Here is a 20,562-nt window from a genome sequence, read left to right as displayed (position 1 = left end):
CTGCAGCTGTGTGTTCACTCTACCCAGTCCCAGACCCTGGCACAGAGACTACTAGGAACTCTGGGAGCAACTAGATCAGGGATGACATTTAAACCATTCTCATCACCCCCGTGACCGGTACAATACTGCCAGTGACTCCCAGAGCAGCCAGTGACTCACACTGGCCTCATCATCCCACCTGGATGAAAGTTGCATGTTCACCCTGAGCTGTTACTGTTTTACCATCACAGTGCCCCCCTCTGCTGACTCAGTGAGATCTTGCCTTGCCTCCTGCTCTCGTGTCTAGAGTAGGCCAGTGGGCTGGTTACACTACATGCAGTTTGAGAGAGCTCCCTGAGTCCTGGGACAGACCAGCCACAGGTTCCACCTCCATCAGGGGCAGCCACAGTCTGCCCTCTGCTTGTATCTGCAGGGACTGGACAGTGACTCTACCCTGCCAATCGAAGACCGCATAATCACTGGCTCCTGGCACAGCCTCTGAACTGAGGGAATGTTGTTACAATAGTCCTTGAAAGATTGGGAAAGCCACAGCCAAGAGCTCGCTCCAACCTGTCAGCAACTTGAAACATAAGAAATAGGAACAGGAATAGGCCACTTGGCCCCTTGAGCCTGCTCCACCATTCAATAAGATCATGGCTGATCTTGGGCTCAAAGCCACTTCCCCGCCCGCTCCCCATAACCCTTCACTCCCTTATCTTGCAAAAATGTGTCTATCTCCACCTTAAATGTATTTAATGACCCAGCCTCCATGGCTCTCTGGGGCAGAGAATTCCACAGATTTACGACCCTATGAGAGAAGAAATTCCTCTTCAATTCCTCCTCTAAAAGGGCGACCCTTTATTCTGAGACTGTGCCCCTGATTTCTAGATTTCCCCACGAGGGGAAACATCCTTTCTGCATCTACCCTGTCGAGCCCCCTCAGTATTTTATATGTTTCAATAAGATCACCTCTCATTCTTCTAAATTCCAGTGAGTATAGGCCCAACCTGCTCAACCTTTTCTCATACGTCATCCCCCTCATCTCTGGAATTAACCTAGTGAATCGTCTCTGAACTGCCTCCAATGCAAGTATATCCTTTTTTAAATGAGACCAAAACTGTACGCAGTACTCCAGGTGTGGTCTCACCAATACCCTGTACAGTTGTAGCAGGACTTCCCTGTTTTTACACTCCAACCCCCTTGCAATAAAGGCCAACATTCCATTTGCCTTTTTAATTACTTGCTGTACCTGCATGCTAACTTTGTGTTTCATGCACAAGGACCCCCAGGTCCCTCTGAATTGTAGCATTTTGTAATTCCATTTAAATAATAATTTGCTTTTTTATTTTTCCTGCCAAGGTGTATAACCTCTCACTTTCCCACATTATATTCCATCTGCCAAATGTTTGCCCACTCACTTAGCCTGTCTATATCCCTTTGCAGATTCTTTGAGTCCTCTGCACAACTTGCTTTCCCACCCATCTTTGTATCATCTGCAAATTTGGCTACATTACACTTGGTCCCTTCATCCAAGTCATTAATGTAGATTATAAATAGTTGAGGCCCCAGCACCGATCCCTGTGGCACCCCACTAGTTACCGTTTGCCAACTGGAAAATTACCCATTTATCCTGACTCTCTGCTTTCTGTTAGAGAGCCAATTCTCTATCCATGCTAATATTACTCCCAATTCCATGAGCTCTTATGCAGTAACCTTTTATGTGGCACCTTATCGAATGCCTTCTGGAAATCCAAATACACCACATCCATTGGTTCACCTTTGTCCACCCTGCTTGTTACCTCCTCAAAGAACGCCAGCAAGTTTGTTAAACATGATTTCCCTTTCATAAAACCATGTTGACTTTGCCTGACTGCATTATGATTTTCCAAAAGCCCTGCTACTGCTTCCTCAATGGAGGACTCCGGCATTTTCCCAACGACAGATGTTAGACTCGAATTTTGGAGAAACCCAGACGGAGATGGAATTGAGGACAAGTACAGAATTTATTCAAGCAACTGAGAAGCTTGTTAACAAGGGAGAGTCACCCTGCTTCATCAAACAAGAGGTGCACTCACAAAAAACAACAGTTGTTCATTCAAGTTATGCAATTCTATAAGCAACGCCCACCTAATACAGAATGGGGTGTATACGTACAAACAGTGTCACAACAGTTACTCTTTATTGGTTTATGTGGTTAGTCACTCAACTGTCGGGTCCACCCTTCAACTGTCGGACCCACCCCCTTGAACTCTGGTACCCTTGGACCATGTTAGCCACAGATGTCGATTGTAATTTTACTCCCCGCATTTCTGTTATCTTTTCCCCTTTGCAGGCCTTGTTTATAGTTTGAGAAAACATGTTTTTATTCTTAACTGTGGAACAAGGCAGGTAATTGCAAGGCCACAGTGATTCATGTGTTCTGCGACTATTCGAATTTGGTTGTTAATTTGTACCCTTATCTCCTGGGAAACAGGCCGTGTTTAGATAATGGCTCTACTGAGGTGCTGTGAACACACATTCCCATGCCCTTATCACTTCTATGTGTCTTTGTTGTTTGATATTTGACCTTGCTGCATCCCTGCTCTCTGTTCCCAGCCGCATATTGTCAGTCTCTGTTCTAAGAAATAGAACCACCCATTGTCTTTAATAGCTCTTACTTACAATTCCCTTCTTTCAGAGGGTTAACATAGTCAAGTATCCCAGAATTCATTGGGAACAAGCTGGATCCTTCACTGGTCTATAGTTTCCTGCTTTCTGTCTCCCTCCTTTCTTAAATAGGGGTGTTACATTTGCAGTTTTCCAACCCGCTGGGACCAGAGTCCAGGGAATTTTGGTATATTGCAACCAATGCATCCACTATCTCTGCAGCCACTTCTTTTAAGACCCTGGGATGCAGGCCATCTGGTCCAGGGGACTTGTCATCTTTTAGTCCCATTATTTTACCAAGTACTATTTCCTTAGTGATAGTGATTGTCTTTAGTTCCCCCCTCCCTGTGGCCCCTTGATTATCCATTATTGGGATGTTGTTAGTGTCTTCTACCGTGAAGACGGATACAAAATATTTGTTCAGAGTCTCTGCCATTTCCCCGTTCCCCATTATTAATTCCCCAGTCTCATCCTCTAAGGGACCAATGTTTACTTTAGCTACCCTCTTCCTTTTTATATACCTGTAGAAGCTCTTACTATCTGTTTTAATGTTTCTTGCCAGTTTACTCTCATAATTCATCTCTTTTAGTCATCCTTTGCTGGTTTTTAAAAATTTCCCAATCCTCAGGTCTCCCACCAATCTTGGCAACATTGTATGCCTTTGTTTTCAATTTGATACCATCCTTTACTTCCTCAGTTACCCACGGATGGTGCTCCCTTCTCTTAAAATCTTTCTTTCTCACTGGAATATATTTTTGTTGAGAGTTATGAAATATCTCCTTAAATGTCCACCACTGCATTTCAACTGTCTTACCCTTTATTTTTCCAGTCCACTTTAGCCAGTTCTGCCCTCATGCCACTGTAATTGCCTTTGTTTAAGATCAGGGCACTGGTTTGAGATACAACTTTCTCACCTTCAACCATGCTATGATCACTCTTTCCTAGAGGATCCTTTACTATGAGATCATTTATTAATTCTGTCTCATTACACAGTACCAGATCCAAGATAGCCTGCTCCCTGGTTGGTTCCATTACATACTATTCTAGGAAACCATCCCGGATGCACTCTATGAACTTTTCCTCAAGGCTACCGTGGCCAATTTGATTTGTCCAATCGATAGGGAGATTAAAATCACCCATGATTATTACTGTACCTTTTTTACAGGCCTCCATTATTTGTTGATTTATACTCTGTCCAACAGTATTGCTACTGTTCAGGGGCCTGTAGACTACGCCTACCAGAGACTTTCCCTTTTTTATCTCCACCCAAACCGATTCTACATCTTGATCTTCTGAGCCAATATCACTTCTCACCACTGCACTGATCCCATCCATTACCAACAAAGCACCCCACCTCCCTTTCCTTTCTGTCTATCCTTCCAAATTGTCAAATACCCTGGAATATTCCGTTCCCAGCCCTGATCACCTTGCAACCACGTCTCTGTAATGGCGATCAGATCATACCCATTTGTATCTGTGCCAACAACTCATCGATCTTGTTACGAATGCTGTGTGCATTCAGATATAGAGCTTTTAACTTTGTCTTTTTACCATTTCTCCTTGTTTTGGTCCCATTTTCTGTTGCACTCTTATTTTTAAACATTCTGTCCCTTCCTGTCACACTCTGGTTATTATTTCCCCCATCTCTATCCTGCTCTATTGCTTTCTCATTTCCCATTGCCTTTTTAAATTCCTGCTCACCTGGATCCACCCCACCCCCACCCCACTATTTAGTTTAAAGCCCTCTCTACAGCCCTAGTTATTCGATTCGCCAGGACTCTAGCCCCAGCATGGTTCAAGTGAAGCCCGTCCACACGGAACAGCTCCCTCTTATCCCAGTACTGGTGCCAGTGCCCCACACATCAAAACCCATTTCTCCCACACCAGTCTTTGAGCCACTCGTTCATTTCTCTGATCTTATTGACCCTTTGCAAATTCGCTCGTGGCTCAGGTAGTAATCCAGAGATTATTACCTTTGTGGTTCTGCTTTTTAAGGAATGACCTTTGAAGACAGCCCTCTTGACTAATAGCCAAGACCTCCATGGCAGCGGTGTGGGATGGCAGACACCAACCTGCGCCTGGTCTACGGCTCTCTTGGGAGCATCGCTGGGTGTGCGGTTTATTATAATACTGAGCTATTTGGACGTCCCACACCCATGATGGTAAATGTATAATTATGGAGGACTGAAGGACAGATTTGCTGAGTTGGTGCCCACGGGGAGGTACCTGGCCCATTGGGAACATGGATCTGAAGATTACAGGTGCGCTGCCTTGTACTGCCACCCTCTGTAACTGCTGCAGTCAACTAAACACCAGTCCAGTAAGATGTGAAGTGCTCGGAGTAGCCCCAAAGTTGTGTCAGCCAAGTTACCATTCATCATGTGTGAGCCCAGACGGTGAGTATTGGCAGGCTATTCAACTGTAGAAGCATCACAGAGGAGCCTGATCTTGTCCCTGTACAACCTCCACCCACACATTTACCCAACAGGAGCTAAATCAGGACATGATGCAAGTCAGCGGATAATGGGGAACCGTGGCAGCTTCTCTCCCTCGATCGAGGGAGGGTGGAAGGCCGAAGACCAATTGCAGTTCTCATCTTGAACCCACCATTTTCTGACTCCGAGGCGAGATAAAAGCAACTGTGACACAAACAATAACTGGGCAGTGAGGGGTTTCAAGTTATAACGTAGCCTTTCCACCAGTAATTGTGGCAATAATTCAGAGAAGAAGCCGTTTGCAACAACTGCTCCAACCTTGTGCATTGGTGAATATACACACTGAATGAGGACACTGGGTCTAATTGGGCTACAGTGTGGAAACTATTTAGTGAGAAGTGAGGCGATCCATAGTGAAAACATGATTTCATTCATTGTGGAATTGAGGCAACTCATTGGCCAGAATGACTTTTGTGCTCAGTTCCTTTCTCTGTAATTGTTGCAAGGTACACCACTCCTCCACTCGATCCGTCTCTCCCAATGGCCAGTGCAATAGCTGTAATACAGAGAGAACACGATCAGTGAGGTTACTGCCCTCATTACCACCAGCAGCATTGGGCAGAGCCGTCCGCTCAAACACACAGCATCATTTCCCATTGGCCCAGAGACTCCCAGCCATAGGTCTGGAACTATACTAGTACACTGCCAAGGGTCCTGGCTCAAGCACTCACGCTGGGTTCAGGGGGGAGATTTGATGGGGGGGTGGGGTGGGCGGTAGTTAGTGGGGTGTTTGAGGGTGGGTGGACCATATTCAATGGAACTCCCTTTTCCTGTCCTTGGCAGGAGGCTGGGAACACCCATCTTGCCTCACTGTAAGACCTACACGGGCTGCGCTTACTGCAGACCCCTTATCATGCCCTCCATCTGGGGAAGCCCAGCAAATCTCGAGCCAGTGAGGTGGATTCAAGGTCTTCACGACCTGAGTGTTCCGCGGGTGCAGTAAAGAGTAAAATCACTTCCTCTTGTTAGCAAGATCGGTACCACGTCCATAAAGGGATATTAGAGGGAAGTTTTACAGATAGTTATTGTTGTGTGGAATAATTTTCACCAACAGGAGATCGATACAACCTAAACTGCAGCATAGAGAAAGATGCAGGTAAGAGTGAGAATAGGAAAGGGTCAGTGAGACACTGGGACTGTGTAAAATCAGCCCCAGAGAGGAACGGGTAAGAGTGAGAATAGGAAAGGGTCAGTGAGATAGTGAGACACTGGGACTGTGTAAAATCAGCCTCAGAGAGGAACGGGTAAGGGTGAGAATAGGAAAGGGTCAGTGAGATAGTGAGACACTGGGACTGTGTAAAATCAGCCCCAGAGAGGAAAGGGTCAGTGAGATAGTGAGACACTGGGACTGTGTAAAATCAGCCCCAGAGAGGAAAGGGTCAGTGAGATAGTGAGACACTGGGACTGTGTAAAATCAGACCCAGAGAGGAACGGGTAAGAGTGAGAATAGGAAAGGGTCAGTGAGATAGTGAGACACTGGGACTGTGTAAAATCAGCCCCAGAGAGGAACGGGTAAGGGTGAGAATAGGAAAGGGTCAGGGAGATAGTGAGACACTGGGACTGTGTAAAATCAGACCCAGAGAGGAACGGGTAAGAGTGAGAATAGGAAAGGGTCAGTGAGACACTGGGACTGTGTAAAATCAGCCCCAGAGAGGAACGGGTAAGAGTGAGAATAGGAAAGGGTCAGTGAGATAGTGAGACACTGGGACTGTGTAAAATCAGCCCCAGAGAGGAACGGGTAAGAGTGAGAATAGGAAAGGGTCAGTGAGATAGTGAGACACTGGGACTGTGTAAAATCAGCCCCAGAGAGGAACGGGTAAGAGTGAGAATAGGAAAGGGTCAGTGAGACACTGAGACTGTGTAAAATCAGCCCCAGAGAGGAACGGGTAAGGGTGCGAATAGGAAAGGGTCAGGGAGATAGTGAGACACTGGGACTGTGTAAAATCAGCCCCAGAGAGGAGCGGGTAATAGTGAGAATAGGAAAGGGTCAGTGAGATAGTGAGACACTGGGACTGTGTAAAATCAGCCCCAGAGAGGAACGGGTAAGAGTGAGAATAGGAAAGGGTCAGTGAGATAGTGAGACAATGGGCCTCAGAGAGGAAAATCAGCCTCAGAGAGGAACGCAAATTCAATGCAGCCGAGAAGGGATGAAATAAATTGCCAATTAACCCCAGCCGCACCGCGCGTTCTCACCGTAAGTTACAAACTGCAGGCACTCGGCCCTGCTCATTCCAGCTTTATAAGCAGCATCGACATATCCATAAATGTAGACACTCCCCGAGCCACCGACTGCGAACGGTTGTCTGATCAGCATCCCTCCCAGAGTGGCGTAGACCTGGATCGGAGACATACACAGCACAGCTCAGCAACACTTCCAAATATACTCTGGGTGAGAGTTTGGTCTTTCCTGCCCGGACGTTAAGCTTCAGCTGGGCCGAGCGGCGAGAGTGGGATCTCGCGGGAGGATCACACACCTGGACCAGAACCTGCTGCATTTTCCTCCCCTTCATTTCAACGGGAGAAAAATCCAGCGGCTTCTGTTAGCTGAGAGCAAACCCACCGCATCCGATTTCTATGTTTCACCCCGATGATATTCAACACCCGAGGGAACGAGACCAAAATCAACCCCGTAATATCATCTAACATTACATTTCATACACTGGACGGGCGAGTGATCCAGAAATGACCCCTCGCACCCTGCGGACTGGAGCCTGATCCAGAAATGACCCCTCGCACCCTGCGGACTGGAGCCTGATCCAGAAATGACCCCTCGCACCCCGCGGACTGGAGCGTGATCCAGAAATGACTCCACGCTCCCCGCGGACTGGAGCCTGATCCAGAAATGACCCCTCGCTCCCTGCGGACTGGAGCCTGATCCAGAAATGACCCCGTGCTCCCCGCGGACTGGAGCCTGATCCAGTAATGACCCCTCACACCCTGTGGACTGGAGCCTGATCCAGAAATGACCCCTCGCACCCTGTGGACTGGAGCCTGATCCAGAAATGACCCCTCGCACCCTGCGGACTGGAGCCTGATCCAGAAATGACCCCTCGCACCCTGCGGACTGGAGCGTGATCCAGAAATGACTCCACGCTCCCCGCGGACTGGAGCCTGATCCAGAAATGACCCCTCGCTCCCTGCGGACTGGAGCCTGATCCAGAAATGACCCCGCGGACTGGAGCCTGATCCAGAAATGACCCCTCACACCCTGTGGACTGGAGCCTGATCCAGAAATGACCCCTCGCACCCTGCGGACTGGAGCCTGCTCCAGAAATGACCCCTCGCACCCTGCGGACTGGAGAGTGATCCAGAAATGAGCCCTCACTCCCCGCGGACTGGAGCCTGATCCAGAAATGACCCCTCCCTCCGCGCGGACTGGAGCCTGCTCCAGAAATGACCCCTCCCTCCCCGCGGACTGGAGAGTGATCCAGAAATGACCCCTCGCTCCCCGCGGACTGGAGCCTGATCCAGAAATGACCCCTCGCACCCTGCAGACTGGAGCCTGATCCAGAAAAGACCCCTCGCTCCCTGCGGACTGGAGCGTGATTTTAAACGCACAATGGCCCTGAAATTAGGATCGGGTGCTTGCCGCACGTGCAAGCCCCCAATCTGCACTCACCCTGCGCGCCGACATCTGAAGCCCGGGCCTGCTTGCATTTCCTGTCCCTGGCCCGGTTCAGCTGTCGGCGCGCTGTGCTTACCTGATCCAGCGGCGTAGTTAGTGCGATGTGCCGGCTGGGATCAGGTGAGCACTGTGCAGCCAATCAGGGGAGGGGAAACTCATTCATGAGTTTGACAGAGCTGTCAAACTCATGAAAAGCATGGGCTGCCAAAACACTATTTAAACTTTAAATAAAAATTTAAAAAACATCCCAATCATTAAATTAAGTATAAATAAGTTTAAAAAAATAATTTAAACAATAATTTTTTTTGTTGAAAAAAATAAATTTTTAATAAAAAGGGTCTAAAACTAAACTTACCTTATTGTAGAATCTTTAAAATAATAAACCTGTGGGAAAAATTTTTCTAAATTGCACTAAAACACCACTTACCTGTAAAAATAAATACTTACGTGTGCTTTTTACAAGCGTAAAGACCGGAGGCCTTTACACATGCGCAAATCCCCCAAAACAGAGGAAATCCAAGAAGCACGCGCTGCCCCCTACAGCGCACGCGCTAGCCTCTTCACCTCTTGGGTTAGAGGAGAGGAAATGCCGGTTTTCAGCGCATGCGCTGTGCATGCTGAAAACCGGCATTTCCTCCGGCCAGACGCGTGAGTACCCCTTCCGTACTCACGCGTTTGGGGAGGAATTACTGCCCCAATATCTGGTAATGTAGCACAGGCTGAAACAGAAATCCTTGTTACTGTAAAATGAGCTCAATGAATGGACACTAACTCCAGGTCTATCAGTCTTCGGGAAGAATAAACACTGGAGCCTGGAGTTCCTGCAGTGTTTCTCCGATTTCCCACCCGAACATTAGTGAAAATAAGCTGAATGGCCTGTTCCTGTGTTACAGCCTCTAGGGGGGGGACGTTTAGCACACAACGGGTGGGTTGGAAATGGGTGGGGCGGGGGAGTGGGTGAAAATTTTGAAGATTTGAACCCTGACCCCACCTCCAATCTGTCTCCGGGATTTACGGAGGCGGGCAGCCATCCCAGGAGGCAGGTTGGCAATTTAAATCTGTAAATGAGGCTCACATCCTCTGATTTAACCTGCTCTGTGGGTTTTACAGTGGGCGGCCGGGTTTTCGAGGCCTCAGGAAACCTGGCAGCTGAAGGGAGGCGAGGACAGCTTTGGAGATGAGATAAGTACCTTTACAGCATTGCTTGTGGGCCAGGAGGAGCAGAAATGTTGCCCCCCACCCAGCCCCACAAGTTGCTCCCCCATCAGAACCCCCCCCCCCCCAACCAATATAAAGATATACGGGTCGCGTATCGGACCCCCCTCCCCCACCAGGGTCAGAGATCAGACCCTCCCACCCATGCCGGGGTCAGGAATCAGACCCCACCCCCACCCCCACCGGGGTCAGGGATCAGACCCCCCCCACCCCCACCAGGGTCAGGGATCAGCCCCCCCCACCCCCACCGGGGTCAGGGATCAGACCCCCCCACCCCCACCGGGGTCAGGGATCAGAGCCCCCCCACCGGGGTCAGGGATCAGAGCCCCCCCACCCACGCTGGGGTCAGGGATCAGACCCCCCCACAACCGGGGTCAGGGACCAGACCCCCCCACCGGGGTCAGGGATCGGAGCCCCCCCCCACCCACCGGGGTCAGGGATCAGAGCCCCCCCACCCCCACCGGGGTCGCAGATCAGACCCCCCCACAACCGGGGTCAGGGATCAGACCCCCCCACCGCCGGAGTCAGGGATCAGATCCCACCCACACACCCCACCCACCGCTACATAACCCGTCTCAGTAAATATCCAGGCCAGTGTAACTCCGTAACATTATGTAAACGGGGTAAATGACCAGTTATGCTGTATTTCCAGGGATTATGCCGATCATCTGGTTACGGCAGGAAATTGGAAACCCCCACAGTAATTGGGGTGCGATTGTTAATTTTGAACATGTTAAATCATAAACCCAGGTCACAATGTATTTCACTGGAACATATCACAGGGATAAATGTCACAAGCTGATCTAAATCGGAAGCGCACACTGTTAGCTGTAACTGTTGTTGATGCACTGCACCTGCCCTCTCTTCTTCCTGTCCCATCCAGCCACGATCAGGTGTGCTGACAACTCTTCCTTATACTTGTAGCTGATGTTCTTCACCATGGCGGCAGCAGCTCGAACCAGCGGAGCCTCTTCAATTTCAACACTGGGTGACAGAAAGGGGGAAGCCGTGGTGAGATTGGGCTCAAAGATCTGGTCATTGTTTCTGCTGTCTGAGTTACTCAGAATTACACCCCCACATTGAGAGCAGTCCAGGAGACTGAGACTGGCCTCCAAACCCCTGCAGACACAAGGCAGAACCTACAGAGTCTACACTTCGTCCAAGATCAGGCTCTGGTATTTGACACACTGCAATTCTGCAGCGCAGAGCAACACTACCACAAAAACTAATCGGTAAGATATGCCTTTCAGATACAGACAGGTCGGTGTGGGTATCTGCAGACTGCAACTGGGCTACTGCAGGTCAGGGAAACTCAACAGATACCTGGAACTGGACTGGGACTGGGAACGGGAACTGGACTGGGACCGGGGACTGGACTGGGACCGGGAACTGGACTGGGACCGGGAACTGGACTGGAACGGTACTGAGATCTGGAACTGTACTGGAACCTGGAACTGTACTGGAACCTGGAACTTGCAACGGTACTGAGATCTGGAACTGTACTGGGACCTGGAACTGTACTGGGACCAGGAGCTGCACTGGAACGGTACTGAGATCTGGAACTGTACTGGGACCTGGAACTGTACTGGGACCTGGAACTGTACTGGAACAGGGAACTGTACTGGAACCGGGAACTGTACTGGAACCGGGAAATGTACTGGAACCTGGGACTGGACTGGGGCCGGGAACTGTACTGGGGCCGGGAACTGTACTGGGGCCGGGAACTAGACTAGAACCTGGAATTGCCTATCTTTTTTCAGGACTGGAGATGGCGAGTGGAGGCCTCTGGTTTGTGTTTTTGGTCTCTGATGGTCAGTGGTCAGAAATCTCTGATGGACAGTGGTGGGAAGTCTCTGATGGTCAGCAGTGTATGGGCTCTGATGGTCAGCAACGTGCGGGTGCTTATGGTCAGCGGTGTGTGGGGTCTGCTGGTCAGTGGCGTGTGGGCTCTGATGGTCAGCGGCGTGTGGGCTCTGATGGTCAGCGGCGTGTGGGCTCTGATGGTCAGCGGCGTGTGGGCTCTGATGGTCAGCGGCGTGTGGGCTCTGATGGTCAGCGGCGTGTGGGCTCTGATGGTCAGCGGCGTGTGGGCTCTGATGGTCAGCGGCGTGTGGGCTCTGCTGGTCAGCGGCGTGTGGGCTCTGATGGTCAGCTGCGTGTGGGCTCTGATGGTCAGCGGCGTGTGGGCTCTGCTGGTCAGCGGCGTGTGGGCTCTGATGGTCAGCGGCGTGTGGGCTCTGATGGTCAGCGGCGTGTGGGCTCTGATGGTCAGCGGCGTGTGGGCTCTGATGGTCAGCGGCGTGTGGGCTCTGATGGTCAGCGGCGTGTGGGCTCTGTTGGTCAGCGGCGTGTGGGCTCTGATGGTCAGCGGCGTGTGGGCTCTGATGGTCAGCGGCGTGTGGGCTCTGATGGTCAGCGGCGTGTGGGCTCTGATGGTCAGCGGCGTGTGGGCTCTGATGGTCAGCGGCGTGTGGGCTCTGATGGTCAGCGGCGTGTGGGCTCTGATGGTCAGCGGCGTGTGGGCTCTGATGGTCAGCGGCGTGTGGGCTCTGATGGTCAGCGGCGTGTGGGCTCTGATGGTCAGCGGCGTGTGGGCTCTGATGGTCAGCGGCGTGTGGGCTCTGATGGTCAGCGGCGTGTGGGCTCTGATGGTCAGCGGCGTGTGGGCTCTGATGGTCAGCGGCGTGTGGGCTCTGATGGTCAGCGGCGTGTGGGCTCTGATGGTCAGCGGCGTGTGGGCTCTGTTGGTCAGCGGCGTGTGGGCTCTGATGGTCAGCGGCGTGTGGGCTCTGATGGTCAGCGGCCATTCCCACTGCTGAAGCCCTCTCTATTTTCCATCTGTTGATGTCAGTGGTTATAAAACCACAGGCTGTGTCCTGTAATTTGCTGATAATCCCACGCTGTGTAAGAACATAAGTAATTGGAGCAGGAATAGGCCATTCGGCTCCTCGAGCCTGTTCCGCCATTTAATGAGATCATGGCTGATCTGATTTTGGTCTCAACTCCACTTTCCTGCCTGTTCCCCATAACCCTCGACTCCCCTGTTGCTCAAAAATCTGTCTCTCTCAGCCTTGAATATATTCAATGACTCCGCCTCCACAGCTCTGTGGGGTAAAGAATTCCAAAGATTCACGACCCTCAGAGAAGAAATTCCTCATCTCTGTCTTAAATGGGTGACCCCTTATTCTGAGACCAAGCCCCCTCATTCTAGATTCCCCCACGAGGGGAAACATCCTCCCTACATCTACCCTGTCCAACCCCCTCCGAATCTTATATGTTTCAATAAGATCACCTCTCACTCTTCTAAACTCCAATGAGTATAGGCCCAACCTGCTCAACCTTTCCTCATAAGACAACCCTTCCATCCCAGGAGTTGCCGTCTTTCGGATGAGACGTTCAACCGAGGCCCTGTCTGCTCTCTCAGGTGGATGTAAAAGATCTCACGGCACTATTTTGAAGAAGAGTAGGGGAGTTATCCCCGGTGTTCTGGCCAATTTTTATCCCTCAACCAACCTAACAAAAAAAACAGATCATCTGGTCATCATCATCACATTGCTGTTTGTGGCAGCTTGCTGTGCGCAAATTGGCTGCCGCGTTACCCACATTACAACAGTGACTCCACTTCAAAAGTACTTCATTGGCTGTAAAGCGCTTTGAGACGTCCGGTGGTTGTGAAAGGCGCTATATAAATGCAAGTCTTTCTTTTTTTTTCAGGAATCAACCTAGTGAACTTTCTCTGAACTGCCTCCAATGCAAGTATATCCTTCCTTAAATAAGGAGACCAAAACTGTACACAGTACTCTATGTGTGGTCTCACCAGCGCCCTATACAGTTGTAGCAAGGCTTCCCTATTTTTAAACTCCATCCCCCTTGAAATAATCGCCAACATTCCATTTGCCTTCCTAATTACTTGCTGCACTTGCATGTTAACTTTTTGTGTTTCATGTACGAGGACACCCAAATCCCTCTGTACCACAGCATTCTGTAGTCTTTCTCCATTTGAATAATATTTTTCTTTTCTATTCTTCTTACCAAAGTGGATAACCTCACATTTTCCCACATTATACTCCAACTGCCAAATTCTTGCCCACTCACTTAACCTATCTATATCCCTTTGTAGACTCTTTGGCCCCGATTTTCGGCTTGTGTGGGGAATGGTCGGATTTCCCCGAATGTGGGGTTTCTGACACACATAAAAAAGTGTCAGCCAGCTCCACGCAATTTTCCCTCAAGTGGCCAATTAATTCCCAGCATGTGGGAAGCCTTGCTAATTGTCCAATTCGAGTCAGAAATCCCCACACTATGATGTCATCATTCGTGGTGCTTTCAAAGTGTCCAGCAAGCTTCTCCACCTCTGCAGGCTTCTCAGCCACTCTTGCACAATGGCACAGGAGCCTGCACCAGCTGCTGCCAGCGGCAGAGGCCGAGCTGCCTTCAAATTCGACGAGGCTTCACTGCAGGCATTATTGGATGGGGTTAGGGCCCACAGGGAGGTCTTCTTCCCTAGGTCAGGGAGGAAGAGGCCTCCCACTGAGACCAAAGCTGCATGGATGCAGGTGTCAGCAGATGCCAACTCACTGGGAGTCACCAGAAGAACCTTGGCATTACATCTCTAACTCCTTCCTTTACTCCCCCACAGTACCATCCAGAGCCCCCGTCCTCACTGTGGAGTAAGCGCACCCAGCACCAGTGCAGACACTCATACCTCGGGGGGACCTTCGGGACATAGAGTAGTGTTGTCACCTGGTGTTTCACAGCTCACAAGTGAGCCTCAGCAGATTCTGGAGACAGGGACAGCAGTGGAGAGCCCTCGTCGGAGGGCGCAGGACTCTGCCAGCTCAGCTCAGCTGTGCTGCATGACGACCCTCTGTCTCTGGGTCCATCTGCAAGAGAAGAGGTGATGGATCTCCATTCACAGATGCAGGAGTCTCTGGCAGGTTTTGTCTTCAGGGTCACTGCGAGTGTGGAGCGAATGGAGGAGTCCATAGTGACCATGAGCAGAGCCTTTGTGGAGTCATTGGCGCATGAATGCATCACCATGGAAAGGTTGGCAACCTCCATGCAGGAGATAACTCGCCAGGGTACGGAAAACATGGTGAGTGCTCATAAGAGAATGACATCTCTTGAGGAGCGTTGGCCATCTGTTGAACAGAGAAACCAGATCTTCATGGAAGTCCTTCTGAGTAGGACTGCCAGTGCAGAAACGGGTCCCACTGGCCCCCTAAAGCGCAGCAAGGTGCTCTCAAGCCACTTCCAAGCGCTGGCCCCTTCTGGCCTGTGCAGCTTCAGGTGAGTGAGCAGCAGCCTGGTGCTCCTGGTGCTCATCCTGCTGTTCCTGGTTCTGCTGCTGCCGCCTCTGCTGTTGGAGATCCTCTAATGCCAGGAAGGGAAGGTACCAAAGGCCTCCCATGCTTCTGGCAGATGCCTCCGTTGAGGAGGTGCTGAGTTAGAGTGGTGAAAGGGGCTTCCCAGGAGCTCACACTGGAGAAGTGTGTGAGGCTCCAACTTTCTACAGCTGCTCCTAAGGCTTCAAAAAGTTCCCCCAAGCCTCGATCAATAAGGTCCTGCAGCCTGCAAATGCTGCCTATTTAAATCTCTTCAGCCCTCAGCGACCTGCTGCTGCAAGCAAGCAAGCCAGCTGTTTTCATGCCAGCTCTCATCGGCGGGGTTCCCCGCAGGCGGGTTTCATGTGGGGAAAGCCCCAAAGTCGCAACGGCCCCGGAAAATCTTCCTTAACAAGGAGATCATTGGTGATTAGTGCTCCGACGAGCAGTCCCGCCAGTGGCGGCCGGGACTGAAGCGGGGTGCGGGGAAACGGCGGTCCGAAAGTCAGACGGGGCGGGGAGGGTCCCGACCCGCTTTTTCACCGATTTTCGGCCCCCGGCCACATGAAAAGCCGCCCGACGGCGGCCAGAAAATCGGGGCCTTTATGTTCTCCTCACAACTTGCTTTCCCACCCATCTTTGTATCGTCTGCAAATTTGGCTACAATACACTCGCTTCCTTCATCCAAGTCATTAATATAGATTGAAAATAGTTGAGATCCCAGCACTGATCCCTGTGGCACCCCACTAGTTACAGATTGCCATCCTGAACATCACCCATTTACCCCGACTTTTTGTTTTCTGTTAGCCAATCCTCTATCCAATCAAATATATTACCCCCAACACCATGAGCTCTTATCTTATGCAGTAACCATTTATGTTGCACCTTGTCGAATGCCTTCTGGAAATCCAAATACACTACATCTACTGGTTCCCCTTTATCCACCCTGCTTGTTACCTCCTCAAAGAACTCTAATAGATTTGTCAAACATGATTTCCCTTTCATAAAACTATGCTGACTCTGTTTGATTGTATTATGATTTTCTAAATGCCCTGCTACTACTTCCTTAACAATGGATTCGAGCATTTTGCCAATGACAGGTGTTAGGCTAACTGGCCTATAGTTTCCTGCTTTCTGTCTCCCTCCTTTTTTGAATAAGCGGTTTTCCAATCCACAGGGACTTTTACAGAGTCACGGGAATTTTGGAAGATTACAACCAATGCATCCGCTATCTCTGTAGCCACTTCTGTTAAGATCCTAGGATGCAGGCCCTCATGTCCAGGGGACTTGTCAGCCTTTAGACCCATAAGTTTGCCGAGCACTTTTTTCTCCAGTGATAGTGATTGTTTTAAGTTCCTCCCTCCCATTTGCCCCTTGATTTTCTACTATTACTGGTATGTTTTTAGTGCCCTCTACTGTGAAGACAGATACAAAATATTTGTTCAATGCCTCTGCCATTTCCTTGTTTCCCATTATTATTTCTCCAGTCTCATCCTCCAAGTGACCAACGTTTATTTTAGCTACTCTCTTCCTTTTTATATACTCGTAGAAGCTCTTACTGTCAGTTTTTATATTTCTTGCTAGTTTACTCTCATAAGCTATTTTCTCCCTCTATTATTTTTTGTTAGTCATCCTTTGCTGGTTTCTAAAGTTTTCCCAATCCTCTGGCCTACCACTAACCTTTGCAACATTGTATGCCTTTTCTTTCAATTTGATACCATCCTTAACTTCCTTGGTTAGCCATGGTTTGTTCATCCTTCTCTTCAAGTCTTTCTTTCTCACTGAAATATATCTTTGTTGAGAGTCATGAAATATCTCTTCAAATGTCTGCCACTGCTTTTCTACCATCTTACCTTCTAATCTATTTTCCCAGTCCACTTTAGCCAACTCTCTCCTCATAACTTTGTAATTTAATACTCTAGTTTCAGACCCAAGTTTCTCACCTTCAAACTGAATGTGAAATTCCATCATGTTATGATCACTCTTCCCTAGAGGATCCTTTACTATGAGATCATTAATTAATCCTGTTCCATTACACATTACCAGATCTAAAATAGCCTGTCTCCTGGTCGGTTCCACAACGTATTGTTCCAAGAAACTGTCCTGAATACACTCTATGAATTCGTCCTCAAGGCTGCTTTTGCCAATTTGATTTGTCCAATCTATATGAAGATTAAAATCGCCCAAGGCTCGCCCGGTGGAGCAGGGCCGCAGAATATTCCAGCCCTGCATTTTGCTGCTGATTTGAGTTGAATTTGTAGAGCGAGCTGCAGTAAACGGGTCTCGAGCTGCTTACCTGTGCAGTTCCAGCTGGTAGTTGATGGTGTCGGCTATAGCCTGAGCGTCAGCTGCTGAACCAGACAAGGCGCAATAAATTCGCTCGTGGAGGAGTGACAGCTTGTTCATCACACGATTAACCACCGAATCCCTACAGACACACAGGCAACATCTTTAACCTCCTTTAGATCAGAACAATGGCCGTTTCCCCCAAACTATCCCACACCAAAGAAAGACCCTGGAGTGAAATCGGTGCTCAGGAAACCGTTAAACAGCACAGTCAGGTGAAGGGCCGAGGCCCAGTGCAGGACCTCACCAAGGCTGGAAAAAGCAGCAGAGATGATAAAGTGACTCAGGACATTTTGAGGTGCTGTCCTTCGGAAGAGACGTTAAACTGTGGCCCTGGCTACCCTCTCGGGTGGATGTATAAGATCCCACTGTGGCCCTGGTTACCCTCTCGGGTGGATGTATAAGATCCCACTGTGGCCCTGGCTACCCTCTCGGGTGGATGTAAAAGATCCCACTGTGACCCTGGCTACCCTCTCGGGTGGATGTAAAAGATCCCACTGTGGCCCTGGCTACCCTCTCGGGTGGATGTATAAGATCCCACTGTGGCCCTGGCTACCCTCTCGGGTGGATGTAAAAGATCCCACTGTGGCCCTGGCTACCCTCTCGGGTGGATGTAAAAGATCCCACTGTGGCCCTGGATACCCTCTCGGGTGGATGTATAAGATCCCACTGTGGCCCTGGCTACCCTCTCGGGTGGATGTAAAAGATCCCACTGTGGCCCTGGATACCCTCTCGGGTGGATGTAAAAGATCCCACTGTGGTCCTGGCTACCCTCTCGGGTGGATGTATAAGATCCCACTGTGGCCCTGGCTACCCTCTCGGTGGGTGTAAAAGATCCCACTGTGGCCCTGGCTACCCTCTCGGGTGGATGTATAAGATCCCACTGTGGCCCTGGCTACCCTCTCGGGTGGATGTCAAAGATCCCACTGTGGCCCTGGCTACCCTCTCGGTGGATGTAAAAGATCCCACTGTGACCCTGGCTACCCTCTCGGGTGGATGTAAAAGATCCCACTGTGGCCCTGGCTACCCTCTCGGGTGGATGTATAAGATCCCACTGTGGCCCTGGCTACCCTCTCGGGTGCATGTAAAAGATCCCACTGTGGCCCTGGTTACCCTCTCGGGTGGATGTATATGATCCCACTGTGGCCCTGGCTACCCTCTCGGGTGGATGTATAAGATCCCACTGTGGCCCTGGCTACCCTCTCGGGTGGATGTAAAAGATCCCACTGTGGCCCTGGCTACCCTCTCGGGTGGATGTATAAGATCCCACTGTGACCCTGGCTACCCTCTCGGGTGGATGTATAAGATCCCACTGTGACCCTGGCTACCCTCTCGGGTGGATGTATAAGATCCCACTGTGGCCCTGGCTACCCTCTCGGGTGGATGTAAAAGATCCCACTGTGGCCCTGGCTACCCTCTCGGGTGGATGTATAAGATCCCACTGTGGCCCAGGCTACCCTCTCGGTGGATGTATAAGATCCCACTGTGGCCCTGGCTACCCTCTCGGGTGGATGTAAAAGATCCCACTGTGGCCCTGGCTACCCTCTCGGTGGATGTATAAGATCCCACTGTGGCCCTGGCTACCCTCTCGGGTGGATGTATAAGATCCCACTGTGACCCTGGCTACCCTCTCGGTGGATGTATAAGATCCCACTGTGGCCCTGGCTACCCTCTCGGGTGGATGTATAAGATCCCACTGTGGCCCTGGCTACCCTCTCGGGTGGATGTAAAAGATCCCACTGTGGCCCTGGCTACCCTCTCGGGTGGATGTAAAAGATCCCACGGCACTATTTCGAAGACGAGCAGGGGGGTTCTCCCCGGTCTGTTGGGCTAATATTTATCCCTCGACCAATATCATTAAAACAGATGATCTGGTCATTTATCTCATTGTCGTTTGTGGGAGCTTGCTGTGCACAAATTGGCTGCCACGTTTCCCACATTAGAACAGTGACGCAGTTCAAGAGTACTTCATTGGCTGTGAAGCACTTTGAGACATTGTGACAGGTGCGATATAAATGCCCAGTTGTATAATTTGAATGGAAGGACACAGTCACAGTGAGAAGATAGATGTAACAAACTTACCCTGCGGAGACTCGAGAATCAGAGCCAATCACCACTCCACCGTCAAACTCTACGGCAATTATAGTGGTCTGGAACAAGGAAAGTGCAGAAACATAAACCAACCTGGAGCAGCAGCAATATCAGGGCTTACCTACTGATAACACCAGCTTGCATTCCCAGAGCACCTTGAATGTAGTAAAACGGCGCTTCACCGGGGTGTTATCAGACAAATTGACACCGAGCCACATAAGGAGATATTAGGACAGATGACCAAAACCTTGGTCAAAGAGGTAGGTTTAAAGGAGGAGAGAGGTGTAGTGGGGCGGAGAGGTTTAGGGAGGGGATTCTAGAGCTTAGGGCCTCGGCAGCTGAAATCACGGCCACCAATGGTGGAGCGATTAAAATCAGGGATGTTCAAGAGGCCAGAATTAGAGGAATACAATTCTCGGAGGGTTATTGGGCTAGAGGAGGTTACAGAGATAGGGAGGGGGTGAGGCCATGGGGGGATTTGAATATGAGGATGAGAATTTTAAAATCAATGTTGCCGGACTGGGAGCCAATGTAGGTCAGTGAGCACAGGGGGTGATGGGTTAACGGGACTTGGGGTGAGTTAGGATACAGGCAGCGGAGCTTCGGATGAGCTCAAGTTTATGGAGGGTGGATGGTGGGCGGCCGACCAGGAGAGCGTTGGAATCGTCGAGTCTGGAGGTAAAAAAGCAGAATGAGGGTTTCAGCAGCAGATGATCCGAGGCAGGGGCGGAGACAAGCGATGTTACAGAGGTGGAAGTAAGCGGTCTTGGTGGTGATGGGGATATGGGGTCGGAAGCTCAGCTCAGGGTCAAATAGGACACCAAGGTTGAGAACGGCCTAG

At 50.2% G+C, this 20,562-nt stretch overlaps 1 pseudogene across 1 annotated transcript in view; it reads right to left on the bottom strand.

Moving 5' to 3' along the window:
• Positions 1-1,963: 1,963 nt before the first annotated feature.
• Positions 1,964-20,562, bottom strand: part of LOC147095517 (proteasome subunit beta type-9-like) — a 90,865-nt pseudogene continuing 72,266 nt past the window's right edge. The window contains exons 4-8 of the transcript XR_015074572.1: positions 19,713-19,814; positions 17,581-17,712; positions 10,815-10,944; positions 7,314-7,455; positions 1,964-5,616 (exon numbers count right to left, since the gene is read on the bottom strand). The product of XR_015074572.1 is annotated as a proteasome subunit beta type-9-like (transcript). The remainder of the gene's footprint in view (positions 5,617-7,313; positions 7,456-10,814; positions 10,945-17,580; positions 17,713-19,712; positions 19,815-20,562) is intronic.

Source organism: Somniosus microcephalus, unplaced genomic scaffold, assembly GCF_052327205.1.
Source record: "Somniosus microcephalus isolate GS21.2 unplaced genomic scaffold, FLI_Smic_1.0 unresolved_chr1, whole genome shotgun sequence".
NCBI lineage: Eukaryota > Metazoa > Chordata > Chondrichthyes > Squaliformes > Somniosidae > Somniosus > Somniosus microcephalus.
This window is presented reverse-complemented; position numbering and strand designations above follow the sequence as displayed.